The sequence below is a fragment of the Spea bombifrons genome, chromosome 12 (genome assembly GCF_027358695.1).
Source record: "Spea bombifrons isolate aSpeBom1 chromosome 12, aSpeBom1.2.pri, whole genome shotgun sequence".
NCBI classification, from domain to species: domain Eukaryota; kingdom Metazoa; phylum Chordata; class Amphibia; order Anura; family Pelobatidae; genus Spea; species Spea bombifrons.
In genome coordinates, this window is record NC_071098.1 from 12,327,545 (window position 1) to 12,342,500 (window position 14,956).

Below are 14,956 nucleotides of genomic sequence, written 5' to 3' on the forward strand. Positions count from 1 at the left end.
CCAAATCCTAAATCAAAGCACTCCAGAAACACGATCTTCAGTATTGTTTTAGTGGAGACCTTCAGCACATGGCAAGTTCACTGAACTTCCTCTAACATTTAATGGACGGATCGATCTGGTTAGTTTTGGGATCATAATCACAGTTTTTTCCTGTAGCTCTGATACCTTTCCAGCTCGTGTTTATTTAATCAAGTCCCTCTCTCTGGCAGAGTCATCCGTTTCCAATCATCTATTCCCATTGTCAGTTTTCCATCGTGATCTGCCAGCGCCAGGTGGGCATTGTGTACCATCCTTCAGGCAATGACCTGAACATTATCATTATTTTTGCCCAACTAAACCCCTCTACAGGTAAAGTGCCTGTCCTCGGACAAACAGTTCAAGTAATGCATCTATTATATTTCTGGCCTGCCAAGGCATCCCTCTCATACAAACACTTCTCCCCAAATAACTTTACCTAAGTGCCTTTTCTCTAGTGTCAGAATACAAAACAAATAATAAACAATTACATTATATTACATTTTTTCCCAGATCAGCTAAATAATTAGAGGGTTTAACACCTCTCCTATCAGATGGTGTTTGTTAAAAACTAATTTCAAAATTTAAAGAAATCAACAAAAGTTATAGATGAAAACCCAAGTACGCATGCGAGAGATATTCAATAACTTAAGTCAGAGGAACAGCAGAGATCATCATTTACCGAAATACAGCTAAACTGAATGTGAAGTGTCAATAAGTGTCTATATGTCTTGGGGTCATATATTTTATTTTTCCGATGAAGCAGATTGACTTCTGAGAGCGAGAGGACAAAAGCAGAGCTTCACCTTGACAGGTGCTCAGCTTTGACGCACGCAGCTTCATTAGAGAAGACTCGAGTCGGCTGTACTGTAAAGTATAGCAATGCCCTTGCTAATTAATCAATATCTAGTGTTTGATATAATTCTCAAAATACATACAAAGGTTTCTACAGGTACTCCTATATTAACCATAATCAGTAAGCATTAATAATTACTTTTTCTATTAAATTACAGAATTATTACATTATTACTTATGTTTTAATCGACGTTCCGAAGGCAGTTTTGCATGCAAAAAATAATAATTACCTTTAAAAATGTGAAGTTACTCCGGCCATCATGCTTACTTGTTCTACCCAGTTTCAATCTTCCTACCTGTGTGTCGAGAAACAAGAGTTTAGTGTTCATACTGTAAGTTATGTTTAGTCTACAACTTTATTTAGCAATACCAGATAATAATATACCAGATATATAATATAAGAAAAGCTGGTAGAATTCATGATTAACAACAACAACAACAAGTATTTATATAGCGCTTTTCTCCCAGTGGGACTCAAAGCACTTTACAGGTATATGCATACGAGAAAGAGTGAATTATCTGAAGGATTTGGAGAAAATATGGGTTTTAAGTCTTTTTTTTAAAAGTCTCTAAAGATGGAGCCTCTCTGATTGATAGTGGTAGAGAGTTCCAGAATGTGGGAGCAGCATGGCAGAATGCGTTGGAGCCGGATTTTGTGCGCACTTTGGGTAATGAGAGAAGAGACATATGTGTGGATCGGAGGGGGCGAGCAGGGATGTAGGGTGTTAATAGCTCTTTCAGGTATGTAGAACATTTCAAAAGTAATGGCAAATGCTATAAGACCAAAAATGGCATTTATCATAGTAAATATCAATATAGAAATCCTCAGCCGCCATCTTATTTTAATAAATAGAACCCATAAAGAATATATCTATGAGATTAATTGTTTAAGCATAGCTGTATAACGCAGCGGTATATCATTATACTTGAAATAGGGCGGCTGGCCTGGGGCTGGCAGCCCATCTGCATTAAACAGGAGCCAAATCATCATATCTGGGAACTCTCCGGGTTTTGCTCGGAGTCTCTGGGTGAAGCAAAGATCACCTAGTTCCATGCCCTCTACAGAGTATAAATTTGATAAAGCATTCTTACTCATCTGGATAATTTCTGGACTGGTCAGAAAAGGCTGCTAGATTAGGATTGCCACCCATCCCGGAATAATGTTTATGTGTGTGTGCACTAGTGTGAGTATCTGGATGTATGAGGATGTATGTTTGGTAAGTAAGTAAGTGTCGGTCTGGCTATGTTAGTGTGTATGTTAGTGTGTGTGTTAGTGCCTGAATGCATGTATATGAGTATCTGTGTTGGAGTTAGTGTGTGTCTCACTCTTCTCTCCACGCCTCTTGTTTTTTTTTCTATTCTGTCTTTTTCTCTTCTCTTTCTTCTCTCATGCCCTCTCTGTCTTTTCTTTTCTTTCTTCTCTCTCCTCTTCCTTTCTCTTAGCTCCCTCTTTTCACTTGCCCCTTTTCTCTTTTAACTCCTTTCTCTTTCATCTCTCTATCTTCTATCTTCTCTTATCTCATTCTTTTCTTGTCAATTTTTTGTTCTATCCTTTGTCTCTAATGAACAAAACACAATATTTTTTATCATTGTCAATTTTTATCATACTTCTGGGACCAACCATTCAAGGACTGTCCTGGAAATGGCTCAACAATATGTTTCTTTCTGCTTTCATTATGGTATTAAACTAGCATGTTCCTTCATGGATAGTCCACAAGTATTCTGACAGTGGATGAACTACATAATATCGCTTTCACTGGTGTTTTTCCCATTCTTTATTAATCATTTTGCTTTCTTTACTCTATGCACTCATTCCAGTAAAGACTTAATCAGTCCTTGGTCTTGTCTTAGATTCAAAATAGCCATGTACCTAGCAACTGATCTTCACATCCATTCTAACATTGATCCTCCTTATGTCTACTTTCACCTACTGCTGTGTCTCCCTCCCAAAGCTTCACCAAGGCCCGTCTCAGAGTATAGGAAACAAACAGCCAGCAAATGCCTAATAGGCACTATCAACTGTGGTAGATTTTGCTAAATTTTGCTTGTGAATAATGAGTGGCAGCTAGGTTTTTTTCATTTTGAGAAGAAAAAATAAAAACAAACAATCCTCTAAAGGCTCAAGATCTCTCCTCATCCACATTTACCGCAGCCACAAATGGCATTTTAAGGGAATGTGTTGTAGGATTAGATCAGCTGTGGAGCAGGTAACACAGACAGGAAAATAACATTAGGTGTGTTTTTAGACCAAAAGAAAACAATTTGATCTAATTTTGGAAAAAAAGGCAGCATAGAGGGAGCGTAATAATAATTCCGTTTGTTCCAAATCTTAAATGTAAGCAGATTTGCTCAAAATTCTAAATCAGATTCTATTTATTTCATTTAAGAGAAGATGTTTCTGAAATCACTTGTACATATGAGGCTTTATGGGTAGACATCAGTGACAAGGTAAACATCTCCAGAAACCAAAGATTAACATTTCAGCAAAGTTCTGATTGGGCGTATTTTCACGTTGAGCAAGCTTAGCAGATGTTTTCTTTCTTCTAGGGACTCACCCATTTCAAACGGCAAACATACTTTAAGAAGCTTTTTTCAGTTTCTATGGCAACTTATTAGTGCCTGCTTTTGTGTCACAATTAAGTGTTCCCAGCAAAAAATATTAACAAGGGAGTAGGCTTCTGAGAAGGATTTCAGAATTCAACAGTACTAGGAATAAAAATATAATATTTAGTTGAGCAGCTGGAACAGCACCTTTAAACAAAAGTTTTTGAAAATAAGTTGTAAAGAAAAATATAGCTTAGCTCTAAATAACATTTGGAATGACAGAAAGAAGAAAAAGTTTACTGTCACATTAAGATGTAAGAGCCAGTAGGCAAAACAGGAATGCGTAAGGGATTAGCCCTCCAAATCTCATCCTTCTTTTCATAAAATAGAACAGATGAAACCAAGGTGATTTATGATGCCAATGGACAGGTATTCATAAATATGTAACGTGAAATAAACCAAAACAACGTGGCTTCATAAATATATGAGAAAGTGCTGAAAAGAAGAAAATAAAGCATTTTCAGAGAAGAAAAAAAGTAGGGATCACTGTCTAGCAGTAATATAGTAAGGGAGCTGGAGAATTTAAAATCTGCCAAAAACTATTTGAATATATTATAAAGGAGAGAAGAAAAATGAAGAAACAATGGGCTCAATACGGTGGACTCGACTAAATCTTGTTGTAGTCAGAATATAAAGAATGGTCGCTCTGTACACAGTATGTACGTAGCAATTTGGTGCCCCCGGAATAAATGTCCTCCCAAAATGTACATAAGCAGCAAGCGACGGCATCCCCTAATGCCGACTGCCCCGGGAAATGCTGATTACAGCTAATTGGATGAGAAGACACAGACAGAGAGCTGACACAGTTGAGAAGGAGGAGAGCTGTGGACAGTAAATTACACACAATACACCAACAAACACTGTTAGCATAAACATTAACAAACATCACTTTTTAACATGTTGACATTACTTATTTGAACAGTGTGATTAGCGACTGGCGGGGTATTTTGTTAGATAGGGTGATGTGTATGCGCATTTGACAGCTGTGATGTGACTTGCAAGTGAGGTTTGAGCTCGCTTAGTAATGTGTGAGTAGTGCAGGAGTAGCGGTGTGGTTGATACCGTATGGTACATAACATGTGTTGGCACTTAAAGGGTTGGTGAGGTTTATTTTTAACCGTGCATCCAATATATGAATGTTCTTTGAGGTGTAATCAGACACCACGTTTTTACAACGTTGAGACTAATTAGGGTTTAGTCAGATCATTGAATCGGTCCCATTATGTTGTAGCATTAAAACAGAAATGAGCAGGGTGATACATACCTCCCAAAGTTTCAAATGGCAAAAGAGGGGCACTATTTCGTAGAGGGTGGGCTTAGAGGCCTACCTAGGAGCAGGGTTTTATGATGGCTTCTTAGGTGCTGTTGTGACCAATTGATGGCTGTTTCTAAGAATAACAACTTGTTTTACTTACACAATTTCATATATTAACATATTTGTGTTGCTTATATACACACTATTGAGACATTTAGGACAGTTGCACACTGTGATACAGACATACTCAGTAAGCCTCCCGAACCTCTACAAAAGAGGGACATTGGGGGAGGAAAAAGGGATTTAAATTCAAAAGTCAAAATTGATGAAAAGCACAGACACTTTAAAGTGTATTGTTCTGAAACACTATGTAACAGCACTGTTATATCTGATCAGAAATGCACACTTTCACATAATGAATCAACAATAGAAATAACTTATTAATACAATCTATGTATTTGATGGATAATCAAGAAGTAAAACCTTTTCAGCCCTTAAAGACTGGAAGACCCCTATCCTGGTAAAATGCTCAAACATATACTACTTAAACAACAAAGATAGGCTTCAACATCAATTGAATATTATAAATATTTTTTTGCAGTTAATAACAATGTATTTCTACTAATGTTGTTCCTTAAGTGCAGCTGCTATGGCAAAACTGGGACTAAAGTTAAACTTCCATCCGCTACTGGACTTATCATGAGATTTAACTAACACAAGGACACGGGTGCTCAAAACCCCCTTACTCAACTCAAAAATCCCCTAACCAGAAAAGATCTGACAATAGAACACACTTAACAGGCACACATTGTCAATGCTGACATTTATTATCGACTGGCTTTGTACACAGTGCACATAACAGTTCAGAAAAGCATGATTGCTATTGAAGCAGTAATGAGATTCCTGGTTTAGAGCTTAATTTGGTTCATTTTTTCCTGTCTAACAGAAGGGAACAAAAGAAAAACATGGAAACTTTACAGGCTGTGACACAAAGTCACTCTATATCCAATATAATGAAAAAGTCTGATAAATTGAATAAAAAGGGGTCTAATTGCAATTACATTAGAATAGTCTTCATCCATCAAGGTAACTTAAGTGGAAGGAACCAACCCAACCAGTTGACAGAGTGATGGAAATAGAGGAGCAGGGCCTCGTTTCTAGAAACATTGAGAAAAACCGGATGTAGAATTATGCTGTGCATGGCACATTTTGTTGTTTGGATGGGACTTTCTAAAAAGTTTTACTTACTTCAAGTCATTAAGGTCTGAGAGAATGACTAAGGCAACTATTGATTAGGCTACCAGGAGAACTTCACTTTGTTGGTGAGCTTTATTATTATTATTATTTATTATTTAGCTTTCCTACACGCTAAACAGGGAGTAGGCAGAGGATGGGCATGACCAAACAGCCCTACCCAGCGAACGGCGAAACTGATCTGGGAGAACCATCTGGAAACTTCAAAGGTCAAACCCAAAGAGTTCCCAGGTCTGACTCTTACCCGCCACAACCTCGACATCATTATTCCATTAAGAGCAGAAGTTATTAATCTCAGAGTGGTTGACGGAACACACTAATGTTAAATAATAAGCTCCTAATACATTTCCCTTAAAGTTTTGGGTCTTGGTAAATTATATCTGAAAGTATAAAATCAAGGACTAATCGGCTTCTTTCAAGTTAGGGAATATTACAGTTTGTGATTCTTGTAAAAGACACTAGGCATTTGTCTATCATTTGTAAATACAACTTCAAATAGGTATCACATGTCTGTATAAAACTCTTATATAATTATTTAGTACTATTTCATATATAAAAACAGCCCTTCTCCCAGATAATGGCTTGGCCATCGGTTTGTGCCAAGCATTGGCCGGGTCACCTAACACAACTAATGGTCTGGGATCTACATGGCAATTCGGGACAGACATGTCTCTGCCAGCCTTTTTACTATTTTGTATTTCAGAAGGTATAGTGCCCATTTCCAGCTATACAGGTGCTTTGGAAGTACTAATACATATTGTAATTTACAGATAAAACTGAATGCTTCCCCACTTAATCATCGGGGACAAATTTACTATGAATTAACAGGTCCAGCCATACTACATATCCAAACTAGGCCTCAGACAATTACCTGGCAGAAGGTGCGACTGCTATGTTCTTCCCCATACAAGTACCTGGGGGTGTGTTTTGCCTAGAGCAATATACACACAAACTTATTTTTTAAAAAAATTACCGTATTTGCTCGATTATAAGACAAGGTTTTTTCCAGAGCAAATGCTCTGAAAAATAACCCTCGTCTTATAATCAGGGTCGTCTTATAATCAGACCTCAAATCGGTCTGATTATGCGACTAAGATCCAGATCCCCCGCAGCGATGCAGGGGACCTGGATCCTCCTGTGTTAACCCCCCCCCAACTTACCGGTGCTTCTGAGTCCCCGGTGCTTAGTCCGGGCTGCGTGTAGAGCTCTACGCGATACAATCACTAATTTTAAATGATTTCAAAATAACACCATTGCTCTCTTTGTGCAACAAGCAGTGAATGCCATATAAAGCACAATTGTCTCATTTCCACAATGTATATTTGCAATTTACACAGCACTACTTTGCAGAAATGGCCTTCAGCATGACTCTTAAAAATGCTGGCTGGGTCATTAAAGAAACTGATGAGTTATAGCCAGAGCTTTCAATAGCACCCCATGCTCTAGCAGCACATATGTTTGGTATTACCCATCACACATTAACTTTTCAGACATTAGACTAAATGATATTTTAATGGGGTTCCTCCAAGAAGATCTTAAGATAGATAGCAAGCCATAGGACAGGAGCTGAGACCAAAGAGCCTCTTTAATGTGACCATATTGCCCTACACATAATGTTGCCCCCGCCACACAGTTAGATAGCTTTCCCATATCTTCCCATACTGGACAATAGATGTTTTTTGACAAACTACGACAGCAAGGTATCAGCCACTTGCAGACACCTGCATCCTACCAAATGGTTAAGATGTTATAGATGGTTGAGCTGTTATATACAAGTTAAGATGCAATATGTAAGTAGCCACAAAGAGCCAAAGGCACAACAAGAGTTTACATGAAGAAGAAATGCCAATTATATTTCTGCAAAGCCTAGAAAACAAGACAGCAGCATCTCGAGGACATCAGAGAGTTCAACAAAAAAGAATACTTAAGGAAACATTGGAATAGGAAGCCTTCAGGCAGTTGAAAGCCACACACTTCTATATTTAAGTAGGATAGTTATTTCAGCTGAAAGCTACTTCTTTCTTACCTCGGCAGTCTCGTATTATGCTTTTCCTCTCTGTTTCCTTTTTTATAAAAGAACAAGAAGAAATGTCCCTAGTTAGTTGGAGTGCTTTAGCTCCAGGATGACCCCCCTGCCCCCTGTTTTGAACATGGAGCATGATATCATGGGTCAGTGAAGTATTAGCCCTGCTGTCACCTTTCCTGACACATTCCTCGTGAGCACTGGGCTGTGAAAGCAGGTAAGAAGTGTGTGTAAGTAATAATGTGTACAATTTATCCAGGATTGTGTGTTATGGAGCATATGCAACTGTAAACATAAGAGTCTGCCGCTCATTTATTCAGTTCAGAAGGCCGTAGCCTTTGCTTACTCTACAGATTGACATTTGACTAAAGCAATTTCTATTAACTCTAAAACCGCTATAACATTTTGAAGCTGTATATTCCTCAGTAACAGTGTATTACTGCACTTCGGCTTTGCATAAAAAACGATTTAAAAAAGAAAAAAAAATATGTGTATTGTGGGTGTGTGAAAATCTATACAGAGATTTAATGGCAAAAAATGTAATACCAAACGTCAAAATGACATCACAAATTACACAATCAATGACATAGTGATGACAAGAACTCTTGTATTTCTAGGCTTTTGTCCATTTAAGCTACAAATTAAGTTTGCCATTGGATCATTTGACAGGTCTGAGCAGCCTCTAGAATGCATGTGGAGTCAACTTTTAAAGACTTTTGTTATTTTTTAACTTTTAACACAAATATCTTTACAGCTCAGATTTACTATCTTAAAAGAGTGATTAGAGCTAATTTAAGCCCTACTTTGTGGTGATTTTGGTTGTGGGTGTGATAAATTAATAAATGAAAGTATTAATTTGTCAACCCCTGGACTACTGCATAATTTCAACACGTGGCTTGGTATCCCAGCAAATACAGCTCAAAACCAAGTATAATGTTATCCTGTTATTTCAACAGAAAAAAAACTCCAACTCAAAATTAAATAAATAAATAACAAAAGAAAAAAAAAATGTATTTATCTTATAGAATGATGTTAACCTAGGAAAATAAACAGCTGTTTTGACAGCTGATGCTTTGAAAATCTAAAAAGCTCTCCTAATATTTAGCCTTTACTGCTACTTTAATTAACTGCTTTTTTAGTGCGAGCCAAACGCACGCAGCTACCTTATTTAGCAGCTTTGAAAAGTCCCTTCATCTCCCCATCTGGAGATACATTGGATTTATGCTGTGATTGAAGTCTAGAAATTGCATGGTAAAAATAGCTATAGATCAGAGTGTGATTACCGAGACACATGTTTAATATCTTTCTTCTTCATTGTGTGTGTGAATACGTACACTGTTCTTCAGCAGTGACTCAATCGCATGCTCCAGGGAACACATAGTGCTTATGCTTTTTGGCAATGCCAAGGTAAACAGCATGCTAATATTTATGAGATTCAAAAAGAGGCAGCAGAAACACACAACCAATGAGAGAAACAATACAAGGGATGGAAACAAACATTCTGCCTATGGATCCGCTTATCTACACCAACAACCCACAGGCAGGGATTCCAACAGAGGGAAACGTCCGATACAGCCATGGGGTGCAGCTGTTTACCTAATCATTTTGCAACTTTAGCCACCGCTTCCTTTGAAAATAAATGTCATTGAAACATAAGATTTAATGACGTATAATCTGCCCATTTTTTTGCTGATGAAAAAACTTCAAGCGTTATTCAGTACTTGATCTCATCTTAGATTCAGAATATTCATATGCCTATCCCATACTTGTATTTAGGTCTACGACCGCTGATGGCCAGGTGTGACCAAAGCAGTAAGATGCATTGTTAATTAAGCGACAGGTCAACTGCCAAGGCATGATGGGAATAAAGGAGGCGCAGACATGAAAAGAGGATGGACTTGGGGACAAGTATTGGAGCCCATTCACTAAGGAGGAGGTTTCCAGGAGACTTACGCTTTCAACTCACCAACTCCGCCATACATTATGAAAGGCTAACCCTTAGTTTCTGCTGCAAAAAGAGCCTGGCTGACCTTGTATTATGCATGGGTAGATCAGTGAGATGTTCTGAACATAACTATACATCATACAGGGCCAGCTCAGCCCCATGTAAGGGACACTTGCCAGGTATAAGCCTTTATAATGCGAACTGAGGGATCTGAAACCACAACACGCTTATGTGAAGAAAACAGCGTCATAGCAGCAGGGCACTGATATAAATTACATGCAGGGAATATATGGAAAGGGAATGGGATAAAGTGGACTAATGGCCTCAGTGACAGCAAGATAGAAAATGTGTGGCGGAAAGGGGAATAGTTAAGTGTAGAGAAAGAAAAGGACACTGCTGATATAGGGTTGGGGAAGTAAAGATAGGCATGTTCCAATATTTGTAATCAATGGACATCAATTTGAAACACGTTATGTCTATAGCAGCTTGAAAACAAGGTGATACAGCTAAAGTTCTTAATATATTCTACAATGATGCCACTGCTTCTAATAATGGGATTGGATTTATGAGTAACATCAGTCAAAAAATATTGAAAGCCAAAATTCAATATCTGAGAGCCTCTGTGCCTCGTCCACAGACAGACAGTCTAGTACACATATTTATTAGAATACCGCAATGTATTCTGAAAGGTTTGTCGAAGAAGAGAAATAAAATTGGAACAAACTGCTGTCATATCCAGTCAATCCCACTACTGGGATGTCGCCCCATTTGAGAAGACGTACAAATATGTGGCAGAAGATACTTGACCTTGTTAAGGGAATCAAGGGAATACTGAGTCTACCAAGAAAGAGTCGTTTCAACATGATTTTTTTTAACCTTTTAGAAATATATGTATATTCATGAAGAGGCATCAAAGCATGTTTACATCTTATTCACAATGTAGACATGCCTCTAAAACAGGGTAACATATTGGGATAAATCATATAGCAATGTAAGTTTTTTCCATCAGACTGCCGGAGCTACTTTAATCCTTTTTTTTAATTTATTTAATACGCCGGATCGGCTTGCCATATTAAAAATAAATAAATAAAGTATTAAAGTAGCGCCGGCCGGCAGCATCAGCACCCAGCGGCCGTTTAGATTCGATTTCCAACAATCTGATGGCCGCATAGTGATGGGAGCAGCGTGAGGGGTGAAAGGTGAGTGCTATGGGGCGGAGCTTTCACCCCTCACGCTGCTCCCATCACTTGGCGGCCATCGCATACGGCCGCTGGGTGCTGATGCCGCCGGCCGGCGCTGCTTTAATACTATTTTTTTTTTTCATTTAATAGCCGATCCGGCTTGCCATATTAAATTTAAAAAAAAAGTATTAAAGTAGCGCCGGCCGGCGGCATCAGCACCCAGCGGCCGTTTAGATTAGAGGAAAGTGAGGATTCTACTAATGCTGTCCTTGAGAAGAAACAGAGAAGTGTTAACTTGAAGCCTAACATCGACTCCAATAATTAAAAGTTTTTAACTTTAATTAAATGTGAAGAATAGCAAATTAACTATGGACATTGCAATAGAACATCTGACTATCTTTTCAATCTAGATTGGAAATCCCTTGTGATCAAAGTGTAGTTAGTTTTGTGCCCTTTTTTTATATACTAATTTTCAAGTTAAGTTTTTAGAGACCAATGATGAAAGAGGGTCGCGGTGGCTGGCCTATACCAACTGGCCTTGGAGTGGCTTTGTGCTTCTGGGAAATAGGTAAGGCTTTTAGTAAAATGTACCTTTTTCTGTGGCAACAAACTTGAACACCATGTGTCCTTCCGTTCCACCTGCCCTCCGTCTATCAATAGTTGTCTATTATACTTTACTATTTGTGGCCACTGTTTAAGATGAGGTCTGCCGGCACTTGGGCTTGTAGGACAATGACTCCAGAAGGTGAAGGCAGCTTAAGGCACATCAAGACACCAACCCTTGGAGATGTGGGACGTTCTTCTGACTGCTGAAGCTTCACCCCTCATTGTGTTTGCTAATACATGTTTATGGATCCAGTAAAGGTTGTTAAATAAAGATGTGGCCACTGCATCATTAAACCATGAGTGCTGTTTAATGGATATAGGCATGTATTAAGATATTCATCAATATAATATGAATGCAGTCCAAATCATACAGGGTAATGAACTAATAATATGCAAATTAATAGTGTCAATAAGTACCTGCACTATATCTGTGAATTAAATCTCTGGTGATAAAGCTGCCATGAAATGGTATTAATCTCAGCGAACTGCTACAGCTCACTAGCTTCATAAATCTCTATTAAAAGGATACACATTAAAAAGTCCCAGCTCATGAACACTTAAGTTTTATGACAATATAATGAAGGTGATAAATCTAGTAGAACACAAGTAGCTACAAAGCTTCAAAATATTATTGCGATGGGTGGTTCAGCTTTAGAAAGGCCGGGCGGGTACCAGGCGTCAAGTCACCATACCTGGACACATAGCTAGGTCAGGGACCTCCTCTAGGTCCTCCTCTTAATTACCCCCAATAATTCTACCAGTTTAATGATAAATCTCAAAATTGACAGGTTTGGCCAGATGAAGTATCAGTGCGCTGATCTTTTCTCCTACTTTCTCTCCAATCTAAGTGTCCAGGACCTCCAAAAATTAAACCTGGGGACATTGTTAATGTTTTATTTATATGATTCCAACAAGATATGACCTCAGAGAAGAGTATATACTTTATTTCATGCAACGAAAAAGAAATATATCTGTAATAAAGGATGTGTCAGCAGAAATAAACTTGTTTTGTTTTCTTGTCATAACTAAGAACAAATACTTTTATGACATTCAGTATCAATGGTGTAATTCTGAAGGATACTATTTAATGAAAGACATTGCCAAGTTGGGAGTTTTATAATATCAATGTCTATGACAAATACCTTTTATAGCATTTACGGCAAAGAAACCTGAAGTTATTTAACTTTAGATTTAAGAGAGTTTTAGGGGACAAACAGAATTCTCGGATGAAACCTCGAGTTAGCAAACGTCCTCCAAGGAGGGACATCCAGTTACTCAAGCTTTGATGGTTATGTATTATATGTGCCACTGGATTTTTTCTGTTCAGGGCTAATTTTCTACAACATTAAGTACCCGATGCCTTGGGGTCATCCTTGACTCAAACCTCTCCTTCATCCCTCACATTCAGTCCCTCGCCAGATCCTGCCGCCTGCACCTAAAAAACATCTCTCGTATCCGCCCATTCCTCACCCAAGAATCCACAAAAACTCTGGTTCATTCACTTATCATTTCCCGTCTTGACTACTGCAACACTCTTCTGGTTGGCATTCCACTGTCTCGACTCTCTCCACTACAGTCTATCCTTAATGCCGCTGCTAGGCTCATCTTCCTTGCACGTCGCTCCTCTTCTGCTTCCCCCCTCTGTGAATCCCTCCACTGGCTCCCAAATACCTTTAGAATTAAATTTAAGATCCTGGTACTGACATATAAGGCCATCCACAATACTGCTCCTCCGTACATTTCTGACCTCATTAGCAAATACTCTCCTACTCGATCCCTACGTTCCTCCCATGGGCTACGGCTCTCCTCCTCACTCATCACCTCTTCCTTTTCCCGTCTACAAGATTTCACTCGATCTGCCCCATATCTCTGGAATCTGCTCCCAAGGAACCTTCAGAATTCACCCTCCCTCCCGACATTCAAGAAACATCTAAAAACCCATTTCTTCAGAGAAGCATACCATCTTAGCTGCTAGAACATCCTTGTCATTGATACCCCCACAATTCCTCTCACCCTTTCTCTATGCCTTATGTTTGTTTATCACCCCATTTTCCCTCTAGATTGTAAGCTTGCGAGCAGGGCTCTCTCCACCAAATGTATCGGTTTGTCTTAGTCTGTCAATTCTTGTCTTGTCATATCCCTTGAATTTATGTATTGTATTAAGCGCTGCGTAAACTGTTGGCGCTATATAAATAAAAGATAATAATAATAATAATAATAAAGTACCAACTCACTAGATCCTGCATCATCAATCAGTGTTGTGATACGTGTAGAAGAGCCAGGATTTTCAAGATAGAAATAGCTGGGTTAAGGTACCAAAGGATAGTCCAAAACACAAAAAAGGAATCAGGCCAAAGTATGGGGCAAGCAGAGTTCATAGAGAGTAAAAATACTATCCATGTAAAGTAAGCAAGCAGACAACAATAACAAATGTGCTTTCAGGAGCAGCAGTACATCTGATGCATGTTAAGTAGCCCATGTGAATCTAATGTAATGGTTACAGTAAAAGACATTCATGTTCTTCAACGGCAGCCTTTGTCAGGTTATACGCAAAAGGAACCAGGTCCCCAACCGCACATGACCCTGCTGAAACACTTGTTTCTCGCAGCACATCACAGGATCAGAAATAACATAAAAGACGTTTACTTGTGGAACAGATCAGTCCTAATATAATTCACCTGTAAGATAACAAATACATCTGTGTATAGCAGATAAATGGCTATTACAAACAACTTCCAAAACAAAGCACCCCGAGAAAAGTTCTGTATAGAGTGTGTATAGAGCTGTTTGACATCTATTGTGGTGTTGCATCTCAGGTGAGACAGACTCTATAGGTCACCACTGACTAATAATGGCATGTTGATGAGTATTAAGTAAATAAGGAGAACGTTAATGTGCTTACAATACTGTTGCAGATGTTTATTTAGAGTACAGCACTGTAAAATGTAGGATTTAGTGAAAATTACAGATCTGCTTGAAGATAAAGCACTCTTATTTAAATGAAATTACGCATGGAATTTTTTAATGCGTTATAATTGGAGTCGAGAACATCGGAATAATATCTCAGTTAATATGTTAGTAAATAAGTCACATCATATTGTAGAGTGGAGTGAAGTACTGTACTTGTCCCAAATTATTTTAGTAGCGATAGAAAACAGCAGTGATGCTTTTACTGAATCCCCACTCAAAGCAGTTGTGGTTCCTATGAATTTCAACTG

At 38.4% G+C, this 14,956-nt stretch overlaps 1 protein-coding gene across 1 annotated transcript in view; it reads right to left on the minus strand.

Annotated features, from left to right (window-relative positions):
- The window catches only part of DRD2 (dopamine receptor D2), a 111,687-nt gene that overhangs the window by 82,264 nt on the left and 14,467 nt on the right, over nt 1-14,956 (minus strand). Inside the window, exon 2 of the mRNA XM_053451689.1 lies at nt 1,101-1,166. The gene's annotated coding sequence lies outside the window, so the exon portion shown is untranslated. The remainder of the gene's footprint in view (nt 1-1,100; nt 1,167-14,956) is intronic.